The 12,343-nt window shown below is 60.1% G+C and overlaps 1 pseudogene; it reads left to right on the top strand.

The window, feature by feature from the left end:
• The first annotated feature begins 5,697 nt into the window (after positions 1 to 5,697).
• LOC116660993 lies at positions 5,698 to 11,149 on the top strand (annotated as a pseudogene).
• The last annotated feature ends 1,194 nt before the right edge of the window (positions 11,150 to 12,343 follow it).

Genomic DNA, 12,343 nt, shown 5'->3' with positions numbered 1-12,343 from the left:
TGCTAAGGCAGGAAACTGGCAGTGGCACTCACTGAGCGGTGCCTGGCTCTGGGCTGGACATTTACACCCACCACTGAGCTCCTTGGCACAGCAGAGCCATACTAAGATGCTCTATCTCACGGGTGAGGAAGCTGGGGCCCTGAGAGAAGTAGCCTGCCCTGCGTCACCCAGCTGGGAAGGGAGCTCCAGGAGTGGAGCCCACTGTGGTCCATGTGGTGACGTTCCACCTTGACCTCCCTCTGTGGCCCAAAGCCTCGCATCCTGCATCCCTTCCTTCCCCCAACCAGTGCCCCAGCCTCTGCCATGCCCTTTGCCTGTGGTGCCCTGTTCGTTCCCTCCCCCAGCACCCCCTTGTCCATCTGGGAGGTGGTAGTCATGCCTCAGGACTAGCATGACTTTCCACGCCCACTTGGGGAACTTGACAGCCTGCAGTGTGCTGGGTCCCCCAGGATGAATGCACAAGCCTTCCTTTGACGCCTGCAAACAGCCTCTGAGGTCAGAACTGTTACCAGCCCCACTGACAGAGAAAGACACGGAGGCTCAAGGGGCCAATCAAGTTTTCCCTCAGCCACCTGGCTGGTCAGAGGATCAAGCCCAAGTCTACTCTCCGACTGCAAGGTCTGGGAGACTCAGCCGACCCAAGGGCTCCCTCTTTCTCTTCTCCCCCACCCCCATTCTCTCTCTTTCCCTCCATCCTTCCTTCCTCCCTTCCTTCACAACCTCCACTAGAGTTTCTCTGTGCTTAGTGAATGAAGAAATTAACACAGCACCTGCCCCCCACCTACTGCCCTGACCAGACTGGGTGCTTGGCAAATGTTTGAGGAAGGAAAGACTCCCCTGACCTAGAGCCTTGGCCAACTGGCTGGACAAAAGTTATCGCCGCTGGTGTCAGTCAGCCTTCAGGCTGCATAGGGAGGAGGGTGATTGGAATAGGCCCAGAGTGGAGAGAAAGGCAGATGCAGAAGACAGAAGATGGGTCTGTCCTGGTGACAGTGGGCAGGCGGAAGCCAAGATGCTGCCAGCAGCAGCAGGGTCCTTGGGAAGCAGCAGCCACTTGTCTGGGAGCTTAGGGGTCACAATGGGACTCCAGTGGCCAGAGCCAGTGCGCCAGACCATATCGACACCAGTTCAGAGCCCGGAGTTGGGTCACATGGGCCTGGGCACAAGTCCTTGTGGAACCGAGGCAGTTTCCTCCTCTGGAGAGGACAGTGCCAGTTTCCCTGGCTATGGTGAGGACTCAGGGACAAGGCTGGTCATGTGCTGGTGGGGATGGGTTGGCATACACCTGGGAAGCAGGGCCAGGGCTGCCAGGTAAGAGGAAGAGAGCTAGAAGCTGGCACACACTGCCCCACGCAGGAGGGTGTGGACCAGCCACGGTCAGCTGCAGAGCCCAGGAAGCAGAGGCAGACACCGGCAGGTCCCTCTCCAGGTTTCTATCCAGGAGGGAACAGTGCTGGTAGTGCCAGGCCTCCCATGACCAAGAACAGGGAGTTCTGCTTGCAGTGCTGCTGAGGGACCCTCTGTGAGCTCCAGTTTCTCCCCCAGGCACAGGAGCACCAAGACAGAATTGTGAAGAATTGAAGCCAGGAGGGAGTAGGCCTGCCCCAGGCAGGGTAGGCACAGGGCGAGGGGTGGGGGTGGGGGTGCAGGGAGGGCTGGTGCAGGCGGCCAGACTTCACGGGGCCACGGGATTGGCAGGTCCCTCGGCCTAAATCTGACCTTAGCTCTGGGCAGCATCACACCGTCTCTGGCCTTAGCTCTTGGGAAGCCTGCTCTGGTGGGGTCTTCACCCTGTAAGCACCATACCCCTCGCTCCCCTCACTGGACCCCTCTCTGAATTCACTTGGTTCCTTTGCCATATTTGTGTTTCACATCTGCATCTGCCCTTAGGTTGTGAATGCCACAGGGACAGAGGCCACCTCTGGCCAGCTGGTCTCTGCCTTCTTCAGTTGTGTAATTATTGAGCACATCCCACATACCAGGCAGCCTCCTAGATGAGGAGACATCGGAGAACAGGCAGAAAACACATGGACCCCAAAGTGAGAGGAGCAGGCTGGAAGGCTGGAGGTTCTGGAGCTCTGGAGGTTAGGAGCTTAAAGGTCTCCGCTGGGTTCTCAGGATGGAGCCCAGGGCCCTCACCAAGGCCACCAGCTCTGCAGAGCTCAGAGTTTAATGGTGTTTCTAGAGTTTTAAGTCACCCTAAAAATCTGACAAATGTCACTCGTCAGTGGCTGTGTCTCATCGAAGCAGGTAGGGACACTGTCTCCCCTCCAGCTCTGGCCCTTCAGTATTTCCCAGGAGCCCTGGAACCCCAAGGAACCCAGTTTGAAAACCACCCATGTAATCTATCCCTGTCATATTATAGGCAAGAAAGCTGAGACTCAGAGAATACGGTCTGGCTCCCCAAGCTCAGAGTCCCTGGGGGTGACAGGCAGGTCACTGGACAGTCACCGTACATGTGATGAGTGTGTGGTAGCTTGCTCATACTTGGGACTGCACTCACAAGGGCCTTGAGTGGCACCAGCATGGGCAGTCGCTGGATGGTTACTGTGTCCCCAAGACTCACCCAGGGTCCCCTCCCTGATGCAGACCTGATGGCTAGAGGCCTTGCTTGAGCTGCAGCAGGACAGCCAGGCTGTGGGCCCCACCCAGATTCGTCATAGCTGCCCTTGTGCCCTGGAAGCCACCCACTCCCTCTGAGCCTCGGGGCCTCAACCTCCATCACACAGAGCTCTGCTAAGGGCCCCATGAAGACATGCTTCCCCGTGGCAACACAACCACCTGGCACATCCCTCTCACCTCTCAAACAAAAGAGCACCTGGAGCCACAAGTCCCTGAGCTCTACTTACTCGCTGCTGTCCAAAGGCATCCCCGTGCCACAGCGGGCTTCAAGGGAACTCAGTCCGAAATACAGATCACGGCAGAAAAGGTGGAGCCCATCAGCCCCAGGCTGTGAGCACAGCATGTGCTTCTCTGAGCCATGGTTTTCCCACCTGCGAGCTGGGGCCAAGATCATCTGCCTGCCTACCAGGGGACCTGACTGTGAGAAGAGTGTCTGTCTGTCCTGCACCAGGAGCAACCCAGGAAGGTCGGTCCCAGAAGAGAGGCTGTATAGGGGAGAGGAAGTTCACTCAAAGGGTCCTGTGGGGGCTTGTGGCTGGACAGCCTCCCTCAGAGTAGCACAGCCTGAGTCGTGAAAGGCCCAGTGCTGCCCAGGCCAGGCTGGCACACACACTGAGAAGCAAAGGGGTCTCTGATGGATCACATGTGGTCACAAGATAAGGACTGGATGCAAGTGGCCGGGTACCAGATGTCCATCCACATCTCCCAGGGGGCCACTTGGTGCTGGGGCAGGAAGCCGTGTGTGTGTGTGTGTGTGTTCTCTGCAGCTCAGGACCCTCCAGCATCTCTGCTGAGGACTGAGCCTCACTCCCTGCCCAGCCTGATGCCTCTGCTCAAGACCCCAGTGGGAAGCCTGGAGCCTAAGGACACAGCCCTTGCTGCCAGTTGGTACCTGACTGTGGGAGGCTGGCCAGCCATGTCACCAGGTGAGGCCATGCCCTTCATGCCCTGCCTCCCTGCCTGGCCCTGAGTCCCTAACCCTCCTTTCTAGGGAGGACTTTCACTTACCCGCCTCTGAGCCTCCTCTGAGCCCACCCTGGGCAGGGACACAAATGTGTATCAGACACATCCCTGCTGTAAAAGGAGAGGCACCAGGTTGTGTGATCAGAGCTGCAGAGTCCTGGCTTGACCAAGCCTGGCCTGGAGAGTTTGGGGAAAGCTTTCTGGAGGAGGCACTGCTAAATAGAGGCCAAAGTGAAGACAAGATTGGTAGTAGGTGAGTGGACACACCCCACTAGCCAGCCCAGTCACCTTGAGCAGAACCCTAATCCCAAGGGACTTAGGACTTCTAATCTGGAAAATGGGTGGTTTAAAATCATGTATAGCAGGCATTGGCACCGAACAAGACACACTTAGTAGGTCTGCAGTGGGCAGTGTTATTTTTGTCTCCAGCCAGGTTGGTATCCAAGGCAGAGGGAACAGCACATGCAAAGGCCCAGAGGCCTTTGAGCCAGAAGAATCCTTCAGACTCCTGGAAGCAGCTTGTGAGGATCCAAGCCAAGCCCTGGAGAGCGAGATGGGAACTTACACATACCTCTGCAGCTCCTACTCTACACCCAGCCCTCAGCTGACAGAGTCCTCATGTCCCTCCAACCCTGGGAAGCTGGTGGTATTAATACACCCACTGTGCAGAGGCTGGGAGAGGTGAGGTCACCAGCAATGGCCCTTCAGCCAAAAAGTGGCAGAGCCTGGATGGCTTCCCACTTGCCACAAGGCATTGGGAGTGAGTCCAAGGGAGCACAGAGAGTACCTGCATGCTTCCACCATGACAGCCCTGCCCAGCCTCAGCCCAATCCCTGCCTTACAGACCTCAGTTTCCCTACCTGTGAAAGAGGGCCTAAGATTAAAATCAGTGAGCTGCCAGGGAGCCTTGCTCTGTTTGAGCACCGTAGACACTCTCACCTCCTTGAAACCTTACAAACAGAGGAAATGAATGCTCAGAGAGGTCAGGGAACTCTGGGAGGGTCACACAGCACAGAAGGGAGCCACATATTAGCCCATTTTACAGATGACAACATGGGAGTGACTCAAAAAGCTGAAGGACTCTTTGACCCCAAGGCCCACCAGCTCTAACCATCTGACACAATGCCCCTTGGAGAGCCATGGAAAGTTCTCTGGCCCTGCTGTTCTCCAGGGAGGTGGTTTAGGGACCCAGCTGGGCCCATGAGGGCCTCTGGCTTTTACTTTGTGGAAAAAGCAGGCAGCCCCAGGCACTCCTGGGCCAGACCAAAGGGCAGGCTAGGCCCTCACATCAGCCCCATCCTCTCACCTCCCTCCCTGCTGCCCCCCACCTGGGGTTCCACTTGACCCTCTCTCCTTCTGCAGACGTCAAATGTGAGGCTCCCCGCTGGGACAAAGCCTGGGGAGGGGTCCTCCCAATTACAAACCTTGAGATTGGTTGGATGGAGTCCGGGTGCCCACGGAATCTGGAGGCAGAATTTTGCAGGTTTGCATCCCTACGTCGCTACTTTCTCGGCTATGTGACCGTGGGGAGGATGGTGGGGAGCATCCCTGCAGGGTGATTGTAAAAGTGAAACCAAGAAATCACAGGTCAGGCCTCTGGTCCTCAAAGGAGCCCTTCTCGCCTGTCTCAGTTGGCACCATGCCCAGGCCATGGGCTGGAGACTTCTGTGTCAAATGGTCATAGGAGGTTTATAGGTAATATATATCATATATAAAGCATGCAACTCTTTGGAAGGGGTCCTTGGCAGGGTAGGTGCAGTGGGGGGTGCAGCAGTCAGCTGCCTGCCCAGGGTTCACCCCCAAGTTTGGGCATATCTTATTGTGGTTTCTAGTCACCACACCACCTGAATCCGTATCCTGGCCAGGTGGGGTCTGCTCACTCCGCATTGGTGATCTTGACTCACATGCTAAGTAAGCCCTTTTCTCCAGGCCCAGAGAAGCTGCTCAGGCTTCCCATGAGCTGTTGTCCTGGAAGGGGTCATGGTGGTACCTGGGTCACAAGGGGACATGGTACCAGGAACAGGGAGACGCCTGGGGTCAGAGACACCCCTGGGCATCCTGGGAAGGGCAAGCGCTGTGTTGAGCAGGGGTGTGTAGAGTCCAGCCCCTACGCAGGCAGCCGAGAGAGGAGTGCGTGCTAGTGTTCCCACCGCAGGGGGTGGGGGAACGCGCCCAGAGGCGGAAGGAGCTCGCGGAGACCCTCAGGGGCGCCGGAAGGGGCGCGCGGGGCGGTTGGCCGCGGCCGGGGCGGCGGCCGTTGGCGAGCGGCGGCCTGGGCCAGGCGAGGTCAGGCGTCTGGCCAGGCCGCGGCCACCATGACCAAGGACTCGCCCAGCCCTTTGGGCGGGGGCCGCGCGACACCCAAGAAGCAGGCTACTCCGGGCCCGGCGGCGGTGGCGGTGCTGGAGGAGCAGAGGAGGGAGCTGGTGAAGCTGCGGGCCGAGCTGGAGGCGGAGCGGGTGCGCGGGCGAGCCGAGCGGCGGCGCTTCGCGGCCCAGGCCAGCTGCGGGAGGCGGCCGAGCGGGAGCAGCAGCTGGTTGACCACCTGCGCTCCAAGTGGGAGGCCCAGCGCGGCCGGGAGCTGCGGCAGCTGCAGAAGGAAATGCTGCGGGAGCGCGAGGTCGAGATCCGGCAGCTGCTGCGCTGGAAGGAGGCCGAGATGCGGCAGCTGCAGCAGCTGCACCGCGAGCGTGACGGCGTCGTGCGCCAGGCCCGGGAGCTGCAGCGCCAGCTGGCCGAGGAGCTGGTGAACCGCGGCTACTGCGGCCGCGCGGGGGCGCCCGAAGTCGCCGCCGCGCAGTGCCGCTGTCGCCTGCAGGAAGTGCTGGCGCAGCTCCGCTGGGAGACGGACGGCGAGCAGGCCTCGCGCATCCGCCACCTACAGGCGGCCCTCGACGTGGAACGCCAGCTCTTCCTCAAGTACATCCTGGAGCACTTCCGCTGGCACCCCGCTCTGTCCGGCGTCCCCGACCCCCAGGCGGTGGAATCTTCGGAAGAGCGGTCCCCTGAGACCGCCGTAAAGTCCGCACGTCGACTCGAATCCCTCGGCAGCCTGAATGCGGGCACCCGCGCACGCTCCCGCTCCCTCGAACGGGTGCCCTCGGCGAGCTCCGGCTCCCCAGACAGCCTGCTCCCCGTGCGCGTCAGCTCCCTCGATTCCTTGGCACCAGCGAGTTCCCGCTCGCTCGACAGCACCCTGAGTCGCCCCAAGGCCCCGGAATCCTCCTCGCCAGATGCCTCCATCCTGGGCTCCCTGTGCCCCCCGCAGCCGCCACCATCGGAGCACAGGAGACCTGACGACCCACCAGGAGGGGAAGAGTCCAGGAGCCAGACCTGCGAAGCCCTGACTCCTTTGTCGCCGGGCCAGGACTATGGCGAGCTCGTGAAGCAGAACTCAGAGCTGACCGAGGCGTTGCAGGTGCTGGCCCTCCGCTGCTCTAGCCTCCGCGAAGAGAACCTGAAGCTGCGGCGCGCTGGCTTCCCCGACGAGGCGGACGAGAAGGTGAAGCGGCTCAAGGTGAAGCACGCCGAGCTAACTGGCCTCGCGCGACGCCTGGAGGACCGGGCCCGCAAGCTGCAGGAAACCAACCTGCGGGCTATGAGCGCGCCTGTGCCCGGCGATAGCCTTGCTGGCCTGGAGCTGTGCCAGGCCCTCGCCCGCCAACGCGCGCGGGACTTGTCGGAGCAGGCGAGCGCGCTGCTGGCCAAGGACAAGCAGATTGAAGAGCTGCGGCAGGAGTGCCACCTGCTGCAGGCGCGTGTCGCCTCAGGCCTTAGCAGCGCACAGCTCCCTGGCGGGGGCGCCGCCTGCGCCCTGTGGCTTAACGTCAGCGACTTGGACCGGTTGCAGCGCGAGTCCCAGCGGGAGGTGCTGCGCCTGCAGAGGCAGTTAACACTGCAGCAGGCCGCCAGCCACGCCCGGGAGGAGGCAGGCGGCCAGAGCGCGCCCCGCGAGGAGGCGCGGCGCCAAGTGCAGGCGCTGGAGCTGGAGCTGGGTGCGCGGCGGCGAGAGTGCGAGGAGCTGGGCGCGCAGGCGGCGGCAGCGCAGAGACGCGGCGAAGAGGCCGAGGCACAGCTGCAGGCGGCGCTCCGCCAGGGCTCCCGGCTGGCCACGGAGAACGCACGGCTGCAGGCCCAGGCCGACTGGACGCGGAAGGTGGCGGCCGAGAACGACGATGTGCGCGGGCAGCTGGGCCGCGCGTGCCAGGAGCGCGATGCCGCCGGCCTTCTGGCCGGGCAGCTGCTGCAGCAGGCGGCTCAAGGGCAGGACAGGCAGCAACAGCTGCAGCACGATCTGCAGAAGGCCCTGTGTGATCTCCAGGCTGCCCGGGAGGAGATGCGGGCACTGCAGTGTCATCCTGGTCACCTTCCCCAGGAACTCCAGGGGGCCCCCAGGCCCCAGAATCCCAAGTGAAAAGTTGGGAAAGAACCAAGTTTCAGCCAGAGCCTGAAGACCAAGCATCATCCCAGCCCAGCAGGGACAAACAAGAGAAGAAGGGAGACTCCCTGCAGGAGAACCCATTTGCCCTCAGGGAGCCAGCCAGTGCCCCCCAAGTGCCAGACAGAGGTCCAACCAGCCAACCTCTGGACTCCAGCCCCTACACCAAGAAAACCAGCTCCCAGTCGAACTCCACCTCTGAGGTGGAGTCCATGTGGGCCACTGTGCCATCTTGCCCCACTCTAGATGTGGACACAGCCAGCGAGGTGGAGGACCTGGAGCCAGATAGTGTGCCCTTGACCCTGGAAGTGGGGGGCTCAGAGGGCCCCTGCCACTCCCAAGCTCAAAGTCTTCCTGGCTCGGTATAGCTACAACCCATTGAGGGGCCCAATGAGTACCCTGAAAGTGAGCTGCCCCTCACGGCTGGGGATTATGTATTTATCTTTGGGGACATGGATGAGGATGGCTTCTATGAAGGGGAGCTGGAGGACGGCCGCAGGGGCTGGTGCCATCCCACCTGGTGGAGCAGATTCCAGACAGCGACATCCTGGGCTGCCTGCCCCCTGAGTCCCCTGACCATGGCCCCACTCGACTCCCAGCCAGGCAGGGCAAAGCTTCCAAAGATGACAGTGGTCACAGCCTATTACCTGGGAAAGCGCAGGGGACAGTGGACAGGGGGCCATGCCAGATAGTGTGGGTGGGCTCTGAGACAGGAGTGGCAAGAGAGAGCTCAGATGCCAAGACGGAAGACTGCTGGCTGGGCTCTTGGCAGAGTGTGGACGAACAAGGCTTCTCCAAACCTCTTCTGGGAGCCAACCAGAATCCTTTGTGTGGCCCCCACACACTTTGTCTGAGAAGTATTGCAGCCACATCGGCCGAGATCACCTGGGGTGGCAGCAGCTACCCCCACATGGTGTACCTTGGTGATGTGGAGTGCACCCAGACCCCAGCGGGTGTGAGCTGCTACACCTTCCACCACCTGCATCCTGGCACGAGGTACCAGGCGCGAGTGGAGGTGCGCCCACTGTGGAACTCGCTGCAAGTGCGCTGGGAAAAAATGTCCTCCACCATCACCTTCAACACTCCCTTGGCAGGACCCCCTGACCCACCACTGGATGTGCTGGTGGAGCGCCACACCTCCCCAGGCCTCCTGGTGGTGAGCTGGCTCCCTGTGACCATCGATTCAGCGGGGTCCTCCAACGGCGTCCAGGTCACTGGCTATGCTGTGTATGCCGATGGGCTCAAGGTCGCAGAGGTCACCGATGGCACTGCTGGGAGCACCCTGTTGGAATTTTCCCAGCTTCAGCTGCCCCTGATGTGTCAGAAGATTTCAGTAAGAACCATGTCGCTTTGCGGTGAGTCCCTGGATTCAGTGCCCGCTCAGATCCCTGAGGACTGCTTTTCCTGTCTCCAATGTCCAAAGACTTCTCCCTTTAGCTACACCTGTGGGGACCCATCCACCTGCAGAGTCACCTTCCCCATCTGGCCTCAGAGGCTGGCGCTGGCTCCCCTGAGTGCCAAGTTCAAGCCCCCACACCTCTGGAAGCTGCGGGGAGCCCCAGGCCCAGTTCCCATAAGCATTTCCTGAAGAACCCCCAAGGAGGCAGTCCCCAATGCCCAAACTGAGATCAGAGGGACAATGTCCAAGTGCAGGTTGGGGCAGCCAAGCCCAGGGGCCCACAGAGCCCCAGGAGCTCTGCATGAAGGACCTGCTCTTCAGAAGAATCCCCAGAACCACAGGCTGCCCCTGCCCAGAGGCCAGGCTTGGGGAGAAAACTGCTACCAACACACAGGCACCAGCCCGAGCCCTGCTCTGGGAGGCACCCGTCTGTCTCCTGAGTGTGGGCCCCGGAAGGAGCCATGTCAGAAGAAGACTGTCCATGAGAAGGTCCTCAGACAAAAGCAAGATGCCCCTGTGTCTGCCCCTGCCCCACTGGGTGCCAGCCAACGATACGTGTCTGACTTCTGTGACATTTTGCATGAGGAAGTTGGGCACTTGTGTCTGTGGGCCACAGAGGGGCAAGAGCAGAGGAAGGAGCTTAGGAGCCAGAGTGGGCGAGGTCAGGCTCTGGGGGGCAAGAGAGAGTGCTGGCTCCGAGAGCCCAGCTTGGCGCTGTATTCTGCTCCATCCAGCAAAGCCATCAGGATGTCCAGGGCTGACCCCCCTGCACTGGGAACGAGGGTGGACTCCCCAGCCAGGGTCTTGGTGGCCCTCTCTGATTATGACCCCCTGGAGATGTCTGCCAGCCCTGAGGCTGCAGAGGAGGAGCTGGCTTTCCAGAAAGGGCAGTTATTGAAAGTGTGGGGCGAGCATGATGGGCAAGTGGGCAATAGCCCTGAGCACTTGGTGGCCGAGGCTGAGGTGGGCACAGAGTGGACTGGCAGGAGGTGGCATTTGCCGGGACAAGGGCCTCTGCCCTCTGGGGCCCGCATTGACGACTTTGAGGGACTCACCAGCCCCCTGGGCTCCTTCCCCATGCCCCTGGGGAGCTCCAGGAGGCCCTCCCCGTGGACCCCAACCACCATGATGGCGGCTCTGGACTATGACCCCAGGAACGGGCAGGCAGGGGGCTCGGTGAAGGGCAAACTGTCCCTGAGGGTGGGGGATGTGGTCACAGTCTATGGGCCTGTGGATGACAAGGGATTCTACTATGGAGAGTCAGGTGGCCACAGAGGCCTGGTCCCAGCTCACCTGCTGGACCACGTGTCCCTCCACAGAGTGAGCATAGCTCCCTGCCAGGGCAGGGACCTCTGGCCACCCTCGCCCACAGGGACCACCACCAGCACCCTCCCCACTTCCATGAGCAGCTCATGCTCCACGAGGCCCCCTGCAGAACTGACGGCAGCCCAGGCCTCCCCTGGTCTCCAGAGCAGCAGGGCAGAAGTCTAAACTGAGTTGCTTCCAAAAGAAAGCCAGCAGCCCCCTGAGAGGTGGGCAGGCCGGTCTCCGTGGCGGGTGTTTGGAGAAGTGCCTCTCTCTGCAATCTGTCAGTAGGCGTTCTCCTTAGGAGTTTAGCCTTATTCACCCATTGCCTTGTATGAACATCTCAAGAAAAGCCGCCTCTTAAAAAGAAAAAAAGTGACCTGAATGTTATTTTTCTATCTTATGTTCAACTCCTCATTAAAATGTTCATGGAAAAAAAGAAAAAGAATATTTTAGAAGCAAAAGTGCAAGCAGGGAAACAAGCCTGCCTCTCCTCACTGTCTGTGCAGGGCCCTCGAGGGCTGCAGACACATGTTCCCGATGGAGGTTGGGGGTCATGATCTTTAGGGGGCTCAGCTCAGTGTCTGAGGGTCCAGCAGAGAGTCAGAGCTGAGAAGCCGGGCATCACTACAGGTGGGCTGTGCGCCAGGGCTCAGCCCTTTGTGGAGGGTGGGGTCAGAGCCCCCCAGCTGGGGGCCCCACTCCCCACATTAGTAACGGCCCCCTTTCCCCAGGGCTTCTCACTTCTGAGGGGCCTCCCTGGGAGGGCATGTCCACATTCACCCCATTTACAGAAGAACCCCTGAAGCCAGAGGGTCCCCTGGTTTCAGGTCACACCACTGCAGAGCCACTTCCTCCCATGGTCCTCCGGGATGCCCTCTCTGGAGGGCGGGGACCAAGGGTGGTCTTCATTCTCTACTTCTGCTTGATGCTCCCACTTTTCCCCACGTCCCCGCTGCTATCAGAGGAAGGGCACCACCTTCCTGGGGGACAGGAGGAACCAACCAGGGCATCCTGGCTGGAAGAATTGGAACCACAGGCAGGTTCTCTGGGGATTTGGTGGATCAGATCTAGAATGTTCCACCACCCTGTCCCCAGGGCTAGAGATGGGAAAAGGGAAGGGCAGGCCCAGGGGGTCCCTCAGCCTGACACATTCACTGCTGCCTTATCCTCAACACTGGAACCAGTGTGGTGTGCACACACACTGACCACTTGTGAGCGAAAGCTGCGGGCCACGACTAGGGAGGAAGGCGTCCACCCAGGGCCACTCTGGTCCTCTCTCGCATGCAACCACCACATCTCACAGTGAGAAGTCAGGCTCAGAGGCTCCTCAGCTGGCTTGAGGAGAAAACCCAGACTGGCTCTCAGTTTCTCTTCTTTAAAATTGTGATAAATATATGTACCATAAAATTTGCTATCTCAACCATTTTTTAAGGGTACAGTTCACATGCATTAAGCACATTCAGACTGTTGTGCAACATATCACCAGGACTCTTTTCATCTTGCAAAACTGAAACTCTACCCTGTTACCCAACTGCTCCCCTTCCCCCTCCCTCAGCCCCTACTTTCTGTCTGGACCAATTGGACTACCCTAGGGACTTCACCAAAGTGAACTT

This window comes from Camelus ferus, chromosome 32 (assembly GCF_009834535.1).
Source record: "Camelus ferus isolate YT-003-E chromosome 32, BCGSAC_Cfer_1.0, whole genome shotgun sequence".
Taxonomy (NCBI): Eukaryota; Metazoa; Chordata; class Mammalia; order Artiodactyla; family Camelidae; genus Camelus; species Camelus ferus.
The sequence above is the reverse complement of the archived record's forward strand: the minus strand, read 5'-3'. Positions and strand labels throughout refer to the sequence as shown.